At 46.5% G+C, this 15,403-nt stretch overlaps 1 protein-coding gene across 1 annotated transcript in view; it reads left to right on the top strand.

The window, feature by feature from the left end:
• Positions 482–15,403, top strand: part of C7H1orf21 (chromosome 7 C1orf21 homolog) — a 77,333-nt gene continuing 62,411 nt past the window's right edge. The window contains exons 1-2 of the mRNA XM_021405559.1: positions 482–825; positions 2,822–2,920. The gene's annotated coding sequence lies outside the window, so the exon portion shown is untranslated. The remainder of the gene's footprint in view (positions 826–2,821; positions 2,921–15,403) is intronic.

The raw sequence follows: 15,403 nt of genomic DNA on the forward strand, positions 1-15,403 counted from the left end.
GCCCAGCACTGGAGGCATGGGCATCACTAGGGGCTCTCCCTTAACACTGCTGTGTACAAAGATTGGTTTCTTATCACTTTGGGGATAGGGGCAGATCCTGGTGAAGTTGCTTCTGTGCCATCACCATCAGGAGTCTGTATCAGTGAGAAGAGAAATGGTGCCGTGTGGGCACACTGCAGCTGCTCGTAAGTGCATGGAAGGAGATGGCAAGGCAGAGGGATGCTGGTGGCACGAGGCTGGAGATGTGGGCAGGAGGCAGCAAGTGCTAAGGAGACCTCCGGGAGGCACTGACTGTTGGGAGGGATTGTGTAAGGGTACCTGCGTGGTTTGCATTACTCTCTCAAGGTGTGTGGCCAAGCAGGCAGAAATGATAAAATACTTCCTTCTGTTCTCTACGTGGTGTGCAGTGTGAGTCAAAGCCGTCTGAGTGAGAGGCTCTGGACCAGAGGTGTTTGGGATAGGTTGTGCTGGCAGAAAGCTGGCTGTTGGAGTGCTTTTCCTTCAGCAGCTGGAAGTGCAAGCACTGAGCCTGCCAAACAGTGAGGGCAGAGGCTGCAGCCGGGGGTGGTGGTGGCACATCCTGAAGCTTGCTCTTGGGCTGGGCTCCTCCTGGTGCTGGTGGCTGCGTGAGGCACCGAAACGCGGGTCTGGTTCTTTGTGCACTGCTCTTTTTAAAGGCTGAGATGTAATTGGGCCGTGTTCAGCTGAGAGATTTGTCCGTTGAGTCATGCAGAGCCGCATCATAAGCTAAGGGCCGGGAGGAGGAAGGAAAGAATTTGGTGTGCGTTTCAGGCTTCTCTGCAGCACTGGAGATCAGTCAGAAAGGTGAGAACTGCAGTGAGTTTGTTTAATGCACCTCACCGACTCTTCCTGTCTTTTTTTTTCAGGTGGAAACACTAATGCTCCACTTAGCCAGGCAGGAGCTGTATTTCCTCTGATCTCTGCAGGCACGCGGTACTTGTTCCCCAAGCTCTCTCTCCCAGTAATGACCTGAAAGCTGGTGTTATGGCCAAATAATCATCACCTGTGGTAGATGTCTGCCTGACGCTCAGGAATGCTGCTTGGCACTCCAGCATTTGAAACTGCAAGGCAGACAAATAGGTGTGCAAAGGCAAGGCAACAGCAGCAGGAAGAACGGAATTACATTTGATTGTGGTATAGCTCTAGCTGGTTCAGAAGCGTGTCTTTGTAGGGGAGCTGAGGATGAAGCTTTGTGGATGAGCCTTTGCTTGCTGAGCGTGGGCCAGGGGTTGGGTGCAGGAGGCCACGGGCTCATGGTGGCACTGCCGGGCGTTGGGGAGCAGGGAGCAATGCCTGGCCCTGTGAGCAAGAGCTGTGGGAATGAGCTTCCTCCCATGGTTTTGGGGGTTAGTAGCCCCACTGATGTGCTTGCTTTGTAGGACTGAGGCTTGTTTGTATTTCTGTTTCCTCTCTACCACCCAGAGTGCCCTGTGTTGTGCAGCAGACCTGCAAACCCTAGGCAGCGTGAATTTCCATGGAGCTTCGTGTTGCCACTTGCATGGGCACACAGGGTGTTTGGCAGGCTGCGTGCTGGCAGGATGCCACAGGGCAGGAGCCACCTGTGTAGGCCAGCAGATGTAGTGCTGGTAAGGCACTGTGCCTGCTGCAAAAGAGCCTTGTAGCCAAGGCTGGGGAGCACTTTCATGCTAGCTTTGGGCAGGCAGTTGGTGTGTGTGGTATATGCAGAGTCCTAGGCAACCAGAAGTTACAGCTTGGGTCTCTCCTCTTTACTGATGTAACATGTTAAGGGCTCTTCAGACAAAAAAATCCCTTAAAGAAGTTCCTTGGTTAACTTTAGGCCAAAATGCTTTCTTCATTGTGGAGCTTGCTTGCCAGCACCATGTCCTCAGCAAAGGCTGGGATTCCCCAGCTCTGCACTGGGAAGGCCGTGCTCTGCTGGGAGGGCACAGCGGGCAGCCCTGAGCTGTATGCACCTTCTCTCAGGGGCTTGCTTTCAGCTGCTATTGGGTACTGAGTACTACATGGGATGGACCTTGAGACAGATGGGATGTGGCTGCTTTTGGTGCTCATTCTTCATGGTCAGTGATCTCCAAAGCCAGCTGAAGTGGGACCTGCAGGGCTGAGATGAGCTCCTCTGTTTGCTTCCATACATCCCCAGCTGAGCTGATAGGGTAACAACCGTTCTGGAAAGGATAGGAGTGTAATGAAAGATTGCTGTGCAAAAAAAAATATGTATATCTTATTTCTGCAGCACAGATGAGAGCAGAGGGCTGGAAGGGTCAAGCCTCCTTTTGCCTGTGCTGTTCTGCTGGTTTCTTGCTTTTATATTATTTCACCTATGGGGAAAATGCTGTTGTCTGTCTTTCTTTTAAAGTGTTTGCCAGTCTTCCTCTGAGCTGAGTGCTAAAGAAGTGCTTGTACGTTTGCTGCCTGCAGAGAAATGAGGGATTCTCATCCTGTAAGGAGCTGGCTGCCCGATTTAAATAGTGAATTTTGGGCCCTGTGTGAGTGCACTCGCTCCTTGCATGTTGTTGTTCAGTGACTGTGGCATATGAATGCGTGCTAGTGTGGAAACTTGTTTTCATGTGTATACACTTAATGATTTATTTTGGTAACAAACTTATTTTTAGACTCTGAAGCTAGCAGAAAAATGAACTTGCGGAGCCGGTCACTTAAGATTGCATTTTTTTGCTCCTTGAAGTTTGTAAATAGCATTCTTCCCCAGATTTTCTTCCTTCCTCCTTACGTGCTGTAAATCAGAATACTGGTTTTTTTTCCTCCAAATTTAACGTTTACGTTAATTTTGCACTGTATTCATTGGGTCTCCATCTCTCCTTAGCTGAGGACAGCATGCCGTGACAGCAGTGATCAGCCAGCAGCGCTGTAAGCATCAGGGGTCAGTAGCATCCAGCCAGCTGGAACGTCTCTCTTCTGAAAGGTGAGGGAGAGCCCTGCAGGCTGTGACTGCCTATCACCCCTCAGTGTGCCCTCCTGAATTTGAATTGCTGGTAGACCTGGCTGAGGCTTGCTTGCAGTTTATATGACAAAAATAAATGTAGGATTTGCAGATTTGGGGTCACGCTTTTGCACTGGGTGCTCGGTTGAACTCACGAGAGCCTAGTGCCCCAGTAGAGCAGTGCTGCTGCTTTGCTGTGTTTCTGTTTTTCAAGCAAGTTCACCCCAGCTGTTCTCTCATAGGCAAATGCTTTATAAGCTAAGGAGGAATGTCTTTTTGTTAATTGAATGCAGATACAATGGAAAAATTCAGAACAGAAAGTAAATGCAAGCACCTAAGGAGAACCTTTATGATAGGTATTTTCGTACACAGATTGTGTTCTAGGCCGATTGATAGCACTGGTTTTCCATATGGATGTGTCTGCATACACATTTTTTCATCTCGGAAACTATCACATGTCATTTGGAAGTGACACAAAATGGTATTTGCCTGGCTATCAGAGTCAGCGGTGGTGGGCCATCTGTCGTGCACCGCTTAGATGCAGGCTGGTGGCTGCAGGCTCCCATCTGCAGCTCCCACCCAGCTCTGCTGCTCACCCGGTACCACGAGACTGAGCAAAATCCTGTGGGTAAGATGACTTGCAGAAAGCATCGATTGCCACGAAACTGCTTAGCTCTCAGGCTACTTAGTCATGGTATCCGCTGACGCAAAAGAAATTGTATACTCTGTGCAGATGTGAGAGCTGCGATAGTATAAGTGTGTGCACTCGTGAAAAGTAAGCTAAAGAAAGGCCTGCGTCCCTGAATAAGTATACGTGGTAACTAGAAGTGCCTTTGCAATCCTAACGTTGGTTGTTGTAGCTTTTAAATAACTAGCAGGAGGTGTGAAGGTACAGGACAGTTGCTCAAATGAAGAGCCAGCGTCCCCTGATGTCCTGAGATTAGTGGTGCTGGCGGGTGGAGCTGCTGCCTGTGATTCCAGGCTTGGTGCCTTTTGCATCTTCTGAGATAACTAGTGATTTGTCTGCAGGTTGGATTGGATGACAGCGGCTGTGATATCTGTGCTTTCGGAAGTGTGTATGAGCAAGCAAAGATTTTTGTGGAGAAACGGGTCAGTAAAGTGCAAGATAGACCGTGGCAGCAGTACAGCTTTTGTTTCTGCCAGCTCCTTTTGCTTTGCCTTGTGCACCAAATACCTGCTTGCCCTTAACTTTCACTCTTTCCCTCTTTTAAAATGTGTTAATTGGCCTTTAGTGAAAAGATGTTGGTACTGAGTGCTTCAGAAATGAAAGCCAACCTAAACACTGGGGCGTTGTGGATGGTTGTGCAGCACTTTGGGTGATCTTCAGAAGCCAGAAGGAGCTGCAGCAGCAGATCTGCCCGAGCAGCTCGCGTGGGCTGGCGTTCTGGAAGCCTGTTTGGGTTGTGTTTTCAGTGTCAGCAGTTGCCCGACTCTCGGTGGCTATCTGCTTTCCTTTCTCCTCCTGCCAGCTTCGGGATGGAGCAAACTGGAGGCAGAATGAACAGATAAGTGGAGGCTGAAATGAATATTTAAGCACTTCTAGATTTATTTCACTGACAAATAAACTCACCGCTTGCCGGAGCCTTGCCAGATACTCCAAAAAAGGAGCTGAAGAATGTTAAACACAAACCCCACAGCATTTGATGAGGGTTTATTCGGTCGTTTCGCTAGTGACTCATCTCCAGAATGATCCATCCGTTTCCCTCTTTGCATGTATATGTGGGAAAAGAAATCTGGCAAAGGTCTCGGAGCCACCTACGAAATCCAAAGTCCTCTTCGATTATTATTTAAAGCAGCGCAGCGTCCTCAGCCTGTAGGGAATTTCAAGAGTTATGCTGGGAAAAGATGTTTGCGGACAAATCTTGTTGGCTTTTGTTCCTCACCCTCTGTTTTTAGGGTGAGAGCAGAGGAAGAAATAGTAGGTATGGCTTTCTCTTTCTGTTGTCATTCTGCCTATGGACAGGATTGTTGTTTTTGAAGCTGTGGTGGTTAGGACATCACTCTTTCCTCTCTGCGCATGGCAACTTTGGCTCTCTGGCCTGAAAGTTAAAGATCAGCAGTGCAGTGCGTTTCTGCTTCCTGACGCGGCTGTTCTGAGAGCCAAGTGCTCCGTCTGGATTTCTCTCCCGCCTCTCCTCCTCGTCCTCTGAAGGCAGCAGCGAGCACAAAAGCAGGAAACGGGGACGATAAAGTGTGGGGAGTGGAAGTGCTGAGCTGGGGACGCCAGAAGGAAATGGCTTTCTGGTGGCAGCATTGTTCATTGTACGAAATGAGCTGGGGATGAACAGGCTTCAAACACTTAGGAAAACGAGGTTCTCTCTTTAAATGCTTGCGGCTCTTTACTACAATTTTTTTAATGCCACGGGGTTGTATCAAATGGATGCTGGTGTGCGAGTGAACGCTTAGGCTGTATATGTGGGCTGCATTATCTAAAAGGATTTGTCAGCACGTGATCTGCATGCAAAAGAAAACAAGGGTTGGGATGGAGGCTTCTTGAAAACTCCTGTGCGCTGTACTTGTGCATGTGAAAGCTGCTGCTGACAGCCAGGAGTGCATTATATGGCAAAAGGTAACACGGGCTGGGGAGTGTGGGCCCTGAAGAAGGGAAGGTGTTTCGGCAGAAGGCTGAACTAAAACTGCTCCATTTACACCCATTCGGCCTGTGCGTGTTGGTTTGGTCCCATGCAGATTTCCTGAAAGTCTGCGTGGTGGTACAGGGAGGTTTTATTTTAGCAGCAGTATGGAACAAATGGGGGTGAAGTGTTGTGTTTGGCTGCTGTTTGACATGTATCAGAGAGTATAATATGTCTTCAGTAAGAATCATTTTCTAACAAAAAGCAGTGAACCATCGGGAATTAATTAAATGTATGGGAAGCTATGGAATTATTTATTAGGAACAGCGTCTCCTCTGGGTTTGCAAAAAGAAGCTCTGCTTTTAGCAAGAGAAAGTTATATTTACATGAAGATCAGCAGGATTTAATGGTAACCGACTGATTACAAGGGAGCTTTCTTTAATAAAATAGCTGCCAGTGAAAATGCAGAAGAAGATTAGGATCGCCACGTGGAAGATTTACATTAACTTGGATTTAAACACGTATATCCTACTCGTTGCAGGAAGCGCAGGTAACAACAGATTGTGCCACGTTCTTGTCAATGGCCATGGAGAATGTTGGGGAGGCTGGGGGCAAAATCAGTGCTTTCCTTCCCAGCCCAGGGTGTCCCCGAGGGGACAGGGTATTTCTGCTTGGGAGTCATGGGCAGGACGAGAGCTCCAGAGCCCAGTGGAAGCTGTGTGATGGAAAAGGATTAGGCCATTGATACGTTTTTTTTTTTTTTTCTCTGCGGTCCTTTTTTCTTTACTCCATAGAACTCGCTGTCTATGAGCAGGTCTTTTTCTCACTGATGGTTGGTGCTTGCTTTGCTTTGTGAGACTTAAGCTCTTTTTTCCCCTATGTAATCTATGAGGGTCTTAGGAAAATGTAGTGAGATCCTGCCCAGTGTTTTTGTGAAGTTTACTGTGCAAGTCAAGTAGAGATGGAGTGAAACAACCACTGGTGAGCAGACTTTGTCTGCAGGACAAGTTGTTTCTGAGAAAAGTTGAGTAATGCTCGGTTTGGTTTTTGTTTTGCTTTGCTTTGCTTCTTTGGCTTCCAAATCAGAGTTGAAAGATACCTGCCAACTGTAATTATCTTACTGGAAGCTTAATTCAAAGCCTAATTTTACTGGGAGCCTGAAGGAAGGGAGGAGGCTGGAGCTGGAGCATGGCATCTTACGTTGAACGATGGCCGCCTCAGATGTACTGAAGGTAATTTAATAAAATAACCACGCGGTGCTGCTTTTTGCTCATTCTGGTCATTCCTCCAAAGTTCTTCTCCCTTTATGCAGAGTGAGCTTCGTGCATGCTTTGTGTCCCTTCAGTGAGAAGTAAAACCTGCGTTTCAGAGCCCTCAATCTTTCATCAGCAGTTCACGTGGCGCGCGTGCCTCTCTGGTTTTGCTCTCCATTGCAAAAGCACGCAAGGAGTTGTAATGCAATACTGATCTCTGCAAAATATTCCTAAAAGTAAACAGCTTGCAATAGGTTGTTTCAGATCTGCTTTGTGTGAAGTGATTACAGAGCAGAAGGGTTGTTGCAGGAGCAGTTAACCGTGAATTCTAATAGTACAGGCAAAAATGTTTTGAAATAACACAATGGGAGACCGTGCTCATGTTTTCAGGAGGAAAAACCAGCTGTCCCAGCACAGGGGCAGCACGGCGCACAGCTTCAGTTTGGAAGGGTGAATAGGTTACATGGGGAAGGGTGTTCTCTCCTCCCTCACCTGCTTCTAATTTAGGAAATAAACCGAGTGCTACAGGCTTGCTGCACAGCCCCCAGCCGAGCGGATCAGGGTTTACACACCCATCTTCCGAGCCGGGAGGGATTTGCTGTGTCGAGGGCTGAAGCCTGATCTGTTAGCCTGGAACCTGCTGTGCTCCCGGGCCTCGTGCCATTATGGGCTGTTAGCGTGCCCGTATGTGAAGTAGGATCCCTGGTACTCTCCATCTTCTGAAAAACAGCCCTGACGTCTATCGCGAGCAGTGTTTTGTAAGGGCAGCACAAGAGTCATGCTCATTGTTAATCTTATTTTTATTATTTTTCTGATGGGTTCAGCCGAAGGAAAATTAATAGGAATTTTAACCCGTCTTCTGTTTGTGCTTGTGCTTGGTTATCTTCTGTGCTGTGCTTAAGCCATAGGCCTTTTGGAGGAGGCTGCTCTTGCTCTGCCTGCAGTGTCCAGCACAGCCGGATTTTTTTCCCCATGCTACTCCTACATGTTCCAGATGTTTAAGTAATAATGAAATTGCCACAGCTCTCTGTATCCTGCCCACACTGCTTTAAACCATTCAGCTTGTTCTTTCACCTGTCTCATTTGAAACCCTGTGAATGATGCCTGGAATTGCTTGGAGCTTGTCAGAGCTCCCTGCTGCCTGTCTGGTAACAGACAGCACTGCTTACTTACAGACTGGTAAATCCCATGGATTAAACAGGAGCCGAAGCTGAGGACTTCAGGAAATCTTGAACAACAAACAGTTTTCCTCCTTTTCTAAACACTGAAATATTTACTTCTTGTCTTAATGTTGCGGAGAAGTTCCTTGCAGAATGTGTTTTAAGAAGAAGCGAGCACAAATTCTGTGGGCAAGGGATTAGAAAGTCAAATCCCGCTTTGGAAGGTAGATATATTTATTCTCTGTGTTCACACTTGTTTGCAAAAGAAGCAGCATTTGGTTTTTGCCTCTCCGTTGCTGCTTCTCTGAGCACTTTGCATATTTAATTAATGCTTTGACGTTCGAATTGTCCTGCAACAAATTCTTGCTTCCCATTGGCAGTCGCTTCTCTTCTGCTGTCATCTGCAACTATTCCTTTCAAGTGCGAGAAATGGAGCAAGAGCCAGAGATCCTGTTTCTGCAGACACTTGTGAATGCAGCCCTCGCGATATTAGAGGGCCGAAGTCTGCACCTGGCTTGGGAGTTGCTTTCTGAATGACCGTGCAAGTGTCCGTCTTTCTGGGGCCGGGTGCTGCCACACGCGGCGTGTTAACCCGCACGTCCCCGGCTGTGGCAGTGCTTCCTTCATGCCAAGTGTCACTGGCCTGGCTGGAAGAGCTTTTTGGATGGCAGTGTGCAGTGGGTAATGAAGTTTCGCGTTCCCTGTGCGTTTGGGGCACGCGAGGCGCTGGGTTTCAGGCTGGCCGCATGTAAAAGCTGGCACTAAGAGCTCAGTGTGTGCGTATCAGGAAGAGCCTTCCTTCCCTTGCTTGCAAATAAAGCACAGAGTGCATGCTCATGCAGGAGGAAGATTTTATTTGCTTGTTGGGTCTGAAGGTCTACCAAAGCAGTCGTAATTGGCTTTATTGACTTTTTTTTTCCTACAGTTGGAAACAACACTTTTTTTTTTGCCCTCTACTCATGCTGCTCTGTTAACATTGCACCGCCCTTCTCTTCCTGCCCCATTTCCCTGTTGCTGGATGCATTGCCTCTTGTCCCACGCTGCCCTTCTCCATTGACCTCAGAGGTGCTTTTCCCAACCCACGGCTCCTTGGCTCTGTGGCGCAGCTGGTCCGTGCTCAGCACCTCTTGTTTATAGGAGGGATGGGGCAAAGGAGCTGAAATGGCTGATTCCTGCTACGCTGGTGCTGGGATATCATGGTGTAGACTGGCAGATGTGTCCTTGTTCCACTAGTGCCCCTTTCCCAGCGCGTCTTCATCTGGAGTCACTTATGGTTCATGAGACTTAGCTGAACTCATGGATTGAAATAGTTGTACTTAATATTTACATCTATTCTTTTCTTCCCTCCCTTGGATTTTTACCTTGCTGAGTTATACCACCATCCTTTTAAAACATGCTTTTATAACCTGTGATTATTATTCTTCATTGAATTCCATGCTGCTGGAAATTCAATATTGTCATAAGTGATGTGAGCGGTCTCCTAAATACCTTCATACGCTGTTCCTGCGTGTCAGATACAGTTAACCTTCATTTCGGGGGTCTGATATTTCTCTAGCAGCAGCATAATTGGAGTGCATGGGAACACGCTCCCTGTAAATACGGGGCGATGCTCTGTTGTAAAAGGAACTCGAGTGCTTGTTCAACAACTGCAGGCAGATGTAGTTTTTTTAATTTAATAGGAGAGCTCATTTGAATGTTTTCCCAAGGGAGTGCCGCTTCGGTGAGCAAGTTGGTTGACTCGTGCAAATTAAAACACGTCCGTCAAAAGGCAGCCCTATCGGATGTTTCCTTATGGGATGATTATCCCTGTGCAGTGCAGGGGAGTTGGACTAGATGACCTTTAAAGGCCCCGTCCGACTCTGGGGATTCTATGATGTAATGTTAGGAGGGGATGTTGGAAAGCATGTGCAAGTATTAGGAGCTTTTGGATAAGCATTTGGTCATACTGGAAAGTTTGGTATGAGGCAGAAGACTGAGATAACCCATAATCAGGCCATTACAAGGACAGGGAGGGGTGTTTATGTCATCTGGAACATAGGGTGTTTGTTTGTTTGTGTCTTTCTTAGAAGCGTGAAAAACAGAAAGTGATTCTGTTTTGCTTTGGATTTCCTACATTATGTCATCCTTTTGGGCTCCTGACCAGTTATTTATAAAGCAGAGTGAATAAACTGCTCCCAGGATGCCTGATAGGTATCATTTGTTAAGATGCTGTGTTAAAACGCCTCTTGCTTAGTCTGAAACCTGTAATTGATGCTCCACGCCTCTCTGCTCGCCTTCGAGAATGCTTGGGATTCTATGGGCTGAGCAGGACACGGTGCTTTCCCCAGAGAGTTCCTGCTAGAAGCTGCTGCTTGGCTGAGAGCCAGCTCTTCCTTACTAATGGTACCTGCTCCTATCCCATGGCAAAAATGACAAGGTTTTCTTTGCTGCACTTTCTGTGCAAGTACTAATTATTTGACTTGTAGGAAAGCATCAGACTTCAAATGCAGCATAGTGCGAGTTGGAAGGATAAACCAAGTGAACTAAGTTTTTAAAATGCCATTTGGGAAAAAAAAAAAAAAAAAGATAAGCAAGAAGGTCTAACACATGCAGTTGTGTAAGAAAATCACTCCTAGGAGAGCCAAATCCCTGCAGCTTTAAGCCTCTTTTTGATCCAAGGGATTAGTGCAGATTTCCATTTTTCACGAGGCAAACTGTTGGGGCTGTTAAGGCTGCGTGGAGGAGCCAGGTTTTCATGGGAGCAATGTTGTAGAGGGGAACATTGCTCCCAGCTGTGCTCCGTGTTGGTTTGCTCTTGGTCTAACATTGCTCTTCAACCCAGCAAGGGCATCTTCCTGTGCAAGGGGAAAAATGGCGTGGAACGAGGAGCCGTGTGAGATCAGTGGTTTTTAGAAGAATAAAAGAGAGATAGAAATAAGATAATCATTAAAAAAAAAAAATAAAAATCAAGATGCAGACACCATCTGTATGGAGGAGAAGGGCTGAGTTGTTTCAGCTGTGTGTAGTACTGATAGCGCAGTATCAGTTTCCAGGACTGGGAAATAAAGGTGCTCTGAGGCACACGGGTTGAGCTGCAGAGAGAAGTCATACGGATGCCTCCCACCAGACACCACTTGTGTTATCTAAGGCAGGAGAACAAGATTCTGCTCAGTGGATAAAAGCAAGATTTAAAGCGGTGGTAAAAATAAACAGGCAAAAACCTGTAATACCTTCTCCATGACTTCAAGTGGAACGGCTCTCCTGCTGTTCTGCTGGAGGTAATTGCTTGGTGGTTTATTTTCTGCAGGGAGTAGGGTAGATAACATTTATGAATGGCACGGGCATTTTCCATCCATTATAATGTGAAGTCTAACAGTAGATGCCTACAATTAGGTAAAGATATTAATAGTAACTGAAAAATTCTGTTGAGTAGTTCTTTGCGGTGGGTTTCTCAGTGTGTATGCTTGGTGCTTGTCTCCTCCCGTAGTCCTTGATAATGTACAGCATGAAAAGTTTTGCTTTGCATAATGAGCATATTGTCAGTGGGTAACAAATGTTTTGCTTTTAATGAGAAACTTCCAGGCTAAAGATAGCATGCTTTGTAGCAGAGAGCAAACTGATGCTCATGGACAACTGCGTTTTAATTAAAAGCCCAATTATTATTAGCTGCCACCAAAAATACTTGCTCTGTTGCAAGATGTGTCCTGTCCCCCGAATCTGATCCTCACTCACCTCGTTAAATATACTAACAGTGCTTTACTTGTTTAATCTGATGTCTGAAAACAGCATAGCAAGCATAACCCTAACAGGGTGCAGCTCCTCCTTTGCTTCTCATCGTGCATCTGGACTTCTGCTGCGATTTGCTGGCTTCCTCCTAGCCCCAGCCATCACAGCAAAACTTGGCAGAGGCCGCTGGCTGCAGCTTGGCATCGAGAAGGAATTACATAAATCCAGAGGCTTGGGTTGTTCCTGTCAAAACTGAAGTGTCCCAGATTGACTGAGAATTCATCCCGAGTCACTCTGGATTGGGCAGTCTGCTGCACCCAGGCTGTGGCTCTTTCCCATGCTGCAGGCATCTATTCCCACATCCTTGGAGGAAAACTGCAGAGCAGAAGAGCAGCCTCTACCTACTGGATTTCAGAAGTGCCTTATGGTATTATTATCAGGGAGGAGGTGTCATTCGGATTAATATTTAATCGTGGTCACTTGAGGTTGAAGTTAGCAGCAATAAATATAAGTAGCTTTTACAATCATAAGAAGTCGTTTTCAAAATTGTATTTTCTTTTGATTGTTTTTTTTAGAAGAAACAGTGCTAGGATGATTCACAGAAACATGGTTTTAAAACTTGCCTAGGGCAACTCTGAAAATGAGCCATGGTGTTTGAGGACCAGAGATGCTTTGTGCACTCATGGCCAGCCAGCAGAAGCCACTCTGGTCTGGAGTTTTGCTCCAGAGCTTTTCTAGGCTAAAAAGCCAATCCAAAATGTTGCTTAAAGATAGGAAATTCGACTGACTCTTGCTGTGAGCCAAGGGAAATTAGTGCGAGTGAACGTGGGACCAACAGAAGGTGATCTGTGCAGGGAGAACGTTTTGTTCTCTTGGGTCTAGGAACACGGGAGCACAAGCATAGCAATCACGGTTGTTTTTCTGGCTGCCTTGGCGTGCTGCTTGCACTGAGCCTCCTCATCCAAAATGTCATGCCTGCTTGCAGGGACAGCGTGTATTGACAGGGCAACGTATGGAATGGGAACCTTAGCATCGAGCTGCAGCCTTAATGAATGGATGTTAACGAGATGCTGCCTGGTGGCATATGCTGGCTGCAATAAGTGCTGAGGAATACAAATTCTACCATCTTTTCAGGGAAAAATTCAAATGTGCGTGTGTGGAGTCTCTCAAGCTAAACGTGAAAGATGGATCTTGGGAAGTGAGATAGCTGGGTGGCTCCAGCGTGTAGAAGTTCGGGGTACGCACCCTGCACAGCAGCGAGGTGCTCTTGGATTTTGATCAGAGTTATGTAACAGGAATAATAGGTGAGAACGCTCCTGCGTGCTGTGCTGCATCGTGACAACTCTTCCAAGTGTGATACGCCGACTGGGACTTGCTGTGCCCTACAGAGGAACAGTGAGGGGTCCTCTGAGATGCAGTGCAGCAGGTGAGTGAAGGCTGCGGGCGGTGAGGCCAGGGGAGCCTTCCTTCATGCGTGTGAGCAGTGTTTGCAAGGGTGGTTACAAGATATAATCCTGGTCACTAAGAAATAGGTCTGCTATATCCCTTCTTGCAATACAAATCAATACAAATTCATCTCTTCGCTGTTTTGATTTTGTTGCTCTATTTTTTTTCTTTCAGTATCTAGAACTTCCTGCAGTAGCTGATGAGGTGAAGGTGGAAAATAAGACATTATGGTGTTGGCATTCCTTTAATTGTTATTTTCTGTCCCGTTCTTGGAGAGTTTTGCTTGCTTAATCCCAACTGCATGTAGCTGTCATTGAGCTGTCTGCAGTGGAACGCGGGTCGCAGTTGTACATTATTCCTTCTAATCTGGTTACCTTGCACACGTCAAGATAAGTTTATTCCACCATTGAGTAGCTTAATTGTCTGGCTTTTCTCTGCCCCTTAGGGATTTGTCACTTTTCTCCAGATTTGATTAATTTGCCTCACTTGGTGCCACCCATTGAGTATGGCTCTTCCCTGGCTGCTCTATTCTGAAGACGTGGTTTAGCTTGTCTCTGTGTAATGAAGAATGCTGGTGAGGGTTTTGGGTAGGTTTTTTCAGTGCTGACGTTTGATCTCCCCCAGCCACATGCTAGCAGTGAGGGTAAATGAAGGAAGATGGGCTCAGAGACCACTCAGCTCTCCTAAATCAGGGTCTGAAGCATGCCTGGAAGAGCCATTCCCTTCTTCTGCCATTACAGGAAACCTGTGGAGGGTAAACTTGCCTGCTTTTTACCATCATGCCAGGCTAGGTGGCTTTTTAGGGTGCTTCCAGTCGGCTTGCCAGGTTCCTGTAGTTAAGTCCCTCCAAGATGCTGTTGCTGACTCTTGGACATTCTAATAACAGTGGTGTTTGCTTTGCCCAGACAAAGAAAGCAAATGCATTGCCTTCCATGACTGAAGCCACGTTAAGTTTTTTCAATTAAACATGTTTCTCTGGTTGTTTTCAAACACTCATTAATTCTGATTTCAAACAGCTTGTAAGGCTGATTGATTTATAATTTTCAAGATCGTGCCTGAGTGTTTTCCACTCCTCCCTTCCCCTGGCTCACATGGAAAACGGAGTATTTCTGCCTGGTAAATTCTGAATAACTCAAACACTCAATATTCTTGCAAACTGAAGAGTGAGAAGTCGGCACAGACGGACTCTGCATCTCATGCATCTCATGCACTGAGCCCAAATCCTGTTGCTGGTGACATACCAAGTAGCGGCACGGCGGATGGTTTTTGGAGCAATGTATTTGTTTTCACGTATTCAGTCAGATCACTGGAATAAATAGGATTTGTTCCTTTTGAAAGAGAGGTTCCTGCCTGCAAGCTGCTGGTGTGTTTCGGAGCCCCGTGCCTGGGTTCCCAGATGTGCCATCCCGTTTCATTTGTATGCTGTGAGGGTGCGTGGCTGCTCGCAGGGACTGACGTTCCCAGGGCTCGGCTGCTTCTCCTGCCCCCGAGGAGAGCCAAGTGCCATGGAGGAGCACAGAAGTGCTGGATTTTTATCATGAGCTGAACATAAAAAATCAGATTACCTGCGCCATTCCTTCTGAAAAAGTCTACTCTGCTCTTAAAGGAGTGTTTCTTTTATTTTCTTTCTAATGTCCTTCTGGGAACCTGTATTTAGGCATACGTAAAATCAGATCCTTTTTCTCTAATAGGGCACTTAAGCAGCCTTAAATGCGCATTAATGCTCCATTACACTCTTATCAGCTATGTTAGAGATGGAAGTGTAGTGGCCATGTGCAGATTGATCTTCCGTGTCAAATAATAGCAAAAAGGATTATTATTTTTTTTACCAGTCTATTTGCAAAAAAGCTTATTTGCATTTAGAACTCTTTGTCTTCCTGAGTCTCTCTTGGGCATCTGTGCATGCAAGTGAATTGCCCCAAACAAATACATTAAGTCCTTGGTGAGCCCAGCTTTGTGGTATGTGAGAGTCCAACGTTGATCCTTGTGCCCATTTCAGCGTAATCTTACCACCTGTCCTTCCAGTTCGGATATCTGTGCAAGAAATTTTACTGCCTAAAAAGAGATGAGTTGGTAGGAATACAGCTTCCATCCTGGCACGTACCATCTAGCAAACACCCGAGGAACTGCCATTCCTGCTGGGACATCTTGGCAATATTTATAGATTGATATATATAGATAGATGTTGAATTCCGTTGCCCCTATACTTTCAATTTCTTTCACCCAACTCCCTAGTCAGAATAACAGAGTTGCTAAGCAACTTCTGCACTTCTCTCCTTAGTGCCATGGCATTTCTCTTCTTCCCCT

Source organism: Numida meleagris, chromosome 7, assembly GCF_002078875.1.
Source record: "Numida meleagris isolate 19003 breed g44 Domestic line chromosome 7, NumMel1.0, whole genome shotgun sequence".
Classification (NCBI taxonomy): domain Eukaryota; kingdom Metazoa; phylum Chordata; class Aves; order Galliformes; family Numididae; genus Numida; species Numida meleagris.